This window comes from Dipodomys spectabilis, unplaced genomic scaffold (genome assembly GCF_019054845.1).
Source record: "Dipodomys spectabilis isolate Male_0828 unplaced genomic scaffold, ASM1905484v1 ptg000019l, whole genome shotgun sequence".
Classification (NCBI taxonomy): Eukaryota; Metazoa; Chordata; class Mammalia; order Rodentia; family Heteromyidae; genus Dipodomys; species Dipodomys spectabilis.
The window spans coordinates 17,378,343-17,384,342 of record NW_024870696.1 but is presented as its reverse complement, the minus strand read 5'-3'; positions in this window follow the sequence as shown (position 1 = coordinate 17,384,342).

Here is a 6,000-nt window from a genome sequence, read left to right as displayed (position 1 = left end):
GTAATATTGAAGCTAAGACTGACATTACTCAGATCCTGGATAAGAATAGATGCTCTTAAGAGGATATATCTTTACACGTTTCCTGTTTAATACCAAAAATAAAGAGCTTTACTACACAATGGTATGCCACTTCAATACTTTGACATTTTCCTTTCTTCACTATGAACTGCTCATGTCACAGGAGAAAGGAGGACAGTCATTCAATACAATCCAGAAAAACATTCTAATCATCTTAAAAGCCAATATCCAAATACTTCTTTCCCCTAAGCTGAGTAATAGAAGCTTTAGGTGGTATGTATAATGCCAGTCATAATTAATTATGCCACATTCATTAGGAGATGGCTGATGCAGTAGAAGGAAATGTATAGAGTTAGGAGGTCTGGCAAATAGGTTCAGTCTTCAAAGCTCATTTAATCCATCAAGTATTTTATAGTTCACAGTCACTAATTGTAAGGTACTATTTTGCTCATAATTCTTTGTTGCCAGTAAAAAATATTAAATTATGATTCAACAGAAAAGCATGAAATAATAATTTCATAGAACCAAAAAGTCCAAGGGTAACTTCAAATACAACTAGATCTTGTATAGAGCCTCTCGCTATCTCTGTCTCTCTGTCTCTCTGTCTGTCTGTCTGTCTCTCTCTCTCTCTCCAGTTGTTTTCTCTATGTTTGCCACATTTTCAAACACATTCCTTTCTTATTTAAGGCAATGTAACACTCTGAGCTTATAGCTTATCTACTCAGCTTTAAGTATAAATGGAAAGGATTTCCATTTCCTGAATGCCCCAGTAAAAGTCCTGGGTGTGACTCTTGTGCTTATCTGGTTTCTGGGCTCTAGCAAGAGCTTATCACATTCATTAGAATGGGTGTGCCAGATCTAGTCCACTTGCTCAACTCTGGATTCAAATTAACTTAAACCTATGTAATGAGAGAGAAATATGGATAAGAGCCTAAGAAAACTCAGGGCATTTATCCCCAAGTTGGAGGGAAGATACTAGATGGGTAAAGTTTATAGATGACCTTTCCAAGGTTACCAAATGTCCTTCATGATGTTGAATATTTTTGCTCCTTTTCTTGCACAATACTCAGCACCGTTTGAGAGAAGGGCTCCCTCCTACCATTTTACAATGTTATCTTCATCTGGACTTACATCCTTCTATACCTCCCAGTCTTTGCCCTACATCGAAGACTTCATTGCTTCTTTTTACTCTTCCTGGAGGTATCATTCAAGACCCAATGAAAAACCACATCAGTAATTCAGACAGAAAACAAAGAAAGAATTATTGTGTGCTAGTACATTGTTCTTATTAGAACACTTAGCAACAGTAAAAAGTGGTTAGAAGAAGGTTAAGAGAGGACTTGAAGGGATAAAGAAACAGTACATATAAAAGCAGCTACTACTTCTGAGTTTGAGAGAGAAAAGAACAAGGAAGGAGCTCTTCTCCAGACCTCTCTGAAGGGGTCTTGGCCGCCTCAGGAAAGGGAAGCCTGCCAGTGGTGAAGAAACTTGACAGATGGCCTGGGCAGAAGCTGGAGGGTGTGGCCTGCAGCTGATTAACAAGGGCTACTGAGGTAAAGCCTTGCCATCCTCTGAACGCCGTCATCTGTAAATGGTACCACCACAAACCTATCGCTCAGGAAATTTTAACTCTGCCTTGGGACCTCTAAGGCCAAAACATTGGAGTCCTCTTCTATTTCTTTTTCTGCATCATATTTAACATGTCAGCAGGTTCTGTTGGTTTCTACATATAGATCATATCTAGGATTGGACCTTCACCATACTCCCTTCTCAGTCTTGCCACTGTGAACCCTCACCTGGCTGATGGCTCCGCCTCCTAATTAGGTTTCTTTTATCTCAACACTCAAAATGTTTCATTCCGCTCTTGTGTGTACCTAGTCAGTCTCAGTCTTTCTCTCTCCTTCTCTCTCTCCCTCTTCCTCTCCCCCCTCTCTTTCTGTCTCTCTCTCCTCTCCATCTTTCCCCTTTCTCTTCCTCCTCCTCCTCCTTCTCCCCTCCTCCACACTCAGTTCTAGTATTTGAACTCAAGCCTTACCTGTGCTTGGCCAGTTTTCTGCCACTTGAACTCCATCCCTACCTGTGTTTAGCTTCTGATGAGATGTAGGATGCAATTCTCACCTTCAGCTCTCTGTGCAGACAGTGTTATTCCCTTTCTTGATTGTTTCAGGCTGTTTCTTTTTCTTTCTTTCTTTTTTTTTTGTCGGTCATGGGGCCTGAAAGCTGGGCCTGGGCGCTGTCCCTCAGCTCTTCAGCTGAAGGCTAGTGCTCTACCACTTGAGCCATGGCGCCACTTCCAGCTTTTTCTGCTTATGTGGTACTGAGGAATCGAACCCAGGGCCTCATGCATGTAAAGCAAGCGCTTCACCACTGAGCTACCTTCCCAGCCCCTCAGGCTGTTTCTTTATTTTTACTTTTCTGTAGTTTGAAAGTATATGCCCATCTGTAGTTTTTCTAGCCTTTGTCTGTCTTTATTGATGTTTTCTGACCTTCCTGAATCTGTAGTCTGGCATCTAACACTTACTTTGGGAAAAATCTCAGTCATTGTTCTTCCAAATAGTTCTTTTATTCTTTTCTCATTTTCTGTTCTCTTTAATATCCCTATCATGTTAACACCTGTTCTATTATTTCACAGCACTTGGATATTCTGTTGCTTTTTCCCCTCCTTTTTTGTTTGCTTCTGATTTTCATAGGTTTCCATTGAGATGTCCTGAGGATTAGTGATTCTTTCTCAGCTGTGTCCAGACTACCAAAGGGCCCATCAAAAGTATTTGTCTTTTTTTTTTTTTAATTTATAGCATTTCTCACCTCTAACGATTAATTTTTGCTTCTTTCTTAACAAAGGTGTATAGGTTTTACTAATGTTAATGTGTGTATGGAGCTTCAAAGGAAAAAAGTTAAAACTCAAACAAGATGACATGGCAATGTAGATATGGAGATAAATTTTCTACAGATGACAGGACAAAAAATGGGGGTTGGGGACATCAGGAGTGACAAATTGTGGGAAATAGGAAAATACATTGGGGCTCACTAGTAGGAGGTAAAGGTTATTAATAAGGGTTATTTATGAAGATTCTTTTTAGTGTCCAGTCCTTTAAAAAGGGAACATTCTAACAAGTTACCTTTCACTAAGGGTTCTTGACTCCCAAAATAGCTTATGGGCTTGTTACTGTCTCTGTTGGAATTCATTTTGACCTCGTTAACCACAAGCAGGTAGTGGAATCAACCTCAGAAATAAATTGATGAATATCTAAAGCAAAAGTCCTAAACTATGATTAGAAACCTAATTATGAGAAATTCTAGAAATGCTAAATATCCTGGAAGCATTTTTATTATTTCCAATTTTCATTACTTTGTATAACTCTAGTTTTGTTTTTGTTTGTTTTTTAAACCAAAAAACCTGACACATAAAGATGTAAGCAAGAAATAGCCAAGTAGGTGACCAGGGCTGAGGTCAATAGAATAAACGTGGCCTATTCTGCACTCCAGTAGCCAGGCCTGGTGAGATGATTAGGCTGAATTCTATTCCCAGGAGTTCATTGTTTTGATTCTAATAAGCATTTATTGAGTGAGCATGTGTAAGGGCTTGTACAGGGGTTGAGGCCAAAAGGAAACAGAATACTGTTCCTGTTCCCAAAAGGATACAGAACCAAGTAGTGGTCAGATATGTGTAATAGCACCAGATTGGTGACAAAGGAGACAGAGGATATGGAGAAAAGTAGTTGGATCCAAGTGGAGTATGACCACTAGTAAACTGTGAGACTCTGGACAAGTCGTTTAACTTCTGTAGATCTCAATACTGACATATATAATGCGTCTACATGCATTTTAAGGAGTTACCTAGTGTATGTATACATAGGTGCACACAAACATAAGCCAGCTCCCACACTCACTCGTTTCACAAAACAGTGGTTACCATTGCTTCAGGTGAAACATTCTGATTTTTTTTTGTCTTGTTCTGTTCTATTCTGTGCCATTAAAAAAATACATATCTTAGTCAAGTTAATTGACTTCAGGATCAACCATGAGCTAGGGTTGGAGTTCAAATACCTTTAGTCTGAGAACTACCTCTACTCTAATATATGGTTTTCTAATGCTTGTGGTTGCATCCCAAGGGCTGTCATCTCCAGAGCCTTGAGTCAAAGATCCTTTATGAATACTTTATGGGAAGTGGCTTCCACTCAGAAGTAACATGCTTTGGAGACATTACCATATTGATTTTCTGGGCCCTCCAAGGAGACTAGTGACACGTTGTTTCAGTTGGCAGGTAAATATCTGAAATCTGTAAGGATTGTACATATTTTGAGGTAATTGCAGAAAAGGGGTAAGGTCTCAGGCCAAATATATACTCCTTTTTGGCTATCCTCTTGAGAGAGAGCCAGGATCATGCTTGGCACATTTGTTCTGTAGTCCAGGTATATAGGATTACTTTTACAGATTTATTTTTAATGCCAAGGAATAAAGGAATAAACTGACCAAGCCTCAGGTCTACTGCTACTCTCTTTGTAATTTAAATGTCATATTGATCTTGGGCACTAAGTGACCTTTATCAGTTTATATATTTGTCTTTCCACTGAACTATTAATTCCTTAACAGGACAAGCTAATTTTCATTCAACTATTTATCCCCACATTTACTATCCTGTTGTATATACTCAACAAATGCTTCACAAATCAATTTATGTCATGCTGTGGAACAACATCCAAGAGTTTATCCTTCTAGGCCTCTCTATGTTGCAGCAAGGCCATATTCTGGGATGTATGTGTTATCCCTTTAATAAAGACAAAAAGAATGGTGGACTTTTCATGTTAGCTCTTTAGAGATCAAGTAGTAATGGAGGTATCTGGGGGTTTAACTGCGAGGTGGAGAAGGAATTGGCATAGTGCTGAAGCTCCACAACCAAAGCAGCTACCTTTTCTATTTGCCTATAAAAGGAGATCATCCAAGATTATATTTGTGTGATACAGATGTAGAGTCACCAGGAAACTCATTGTAGGGCACAACTTGGTACTTGGTTAAATATTGCTATGTTTTTTCTTCTAAATATTTCATGTGTTCATTATACATGCAGGAAAGTACCACCCTTTTGTGCAGATTGCTTGGGGTTCAAAGTTGTTTAAGTGAACAGAGCTCAAAAAAGCCAGTGTCGGAATAAGCAATCCATGGCTCCATCATGCTTTAGTGCTTGTTAATGTAACGGATACTCTAGGCTTTAATTAGAAAAGTTAAATAGACCCAGGCCACCAACTGCCTCCCTCCCATGTCATTTGATGGCTTTAGTAGAAACCCTGCACTCTACTTGGGACCCAAGATGCTCAGCACTCCAAATACAGCTTGTCTCTAGTCACCACACATTCTATCTCAGAGAGTATTTTATCTACTGTAAGATACCTGCTAACTCACTGGGTACTGGTGGCTCGTATCTGTCATTCTAGCTGCTCAGGAGGCTGAGATCTTAGGATCATAGTTCAAAGCCAGCCTGGGCAATAAAGTTCTTGAGACTCTTATCTTCAATTAACCAGCCAAAAGGCTGGAAAAGGAGCCATAGTCTCAAGTAGTAGAGTGCTAGTTTTGAGCACAAAAGCTCAGGAACAGCACTCAGGACTGAGTTCAAGCCCCAGGACCAGCACACACACACACACACACACACACACCACACACACACACACTGTTTGCTAAATATGTGGTAGTCATCTCAGTGACGTAGTGTTGGGTTTTTCTGTGCCTTTACTGAGGCCTTAGCTCCTGACTGGTTTTGTTGTTCAAAGGAGAACGCATGAATCTCTTCTTCATAACTATGGCAAAAGCTGTGTAGATCTCGAGAAGTCAAAATAACTTGGTTCTTTGGTCAGATTTTATTAACTGCCAGGCACTGTAGATAGACTTAGTATTCAAAGGTAGATGGTACAGTCCACATATAAAACAGAACATAAAATTGTGAATACCTATTCTGAGGCAAGTGGTCCACTGTCACTATGGGTTAGG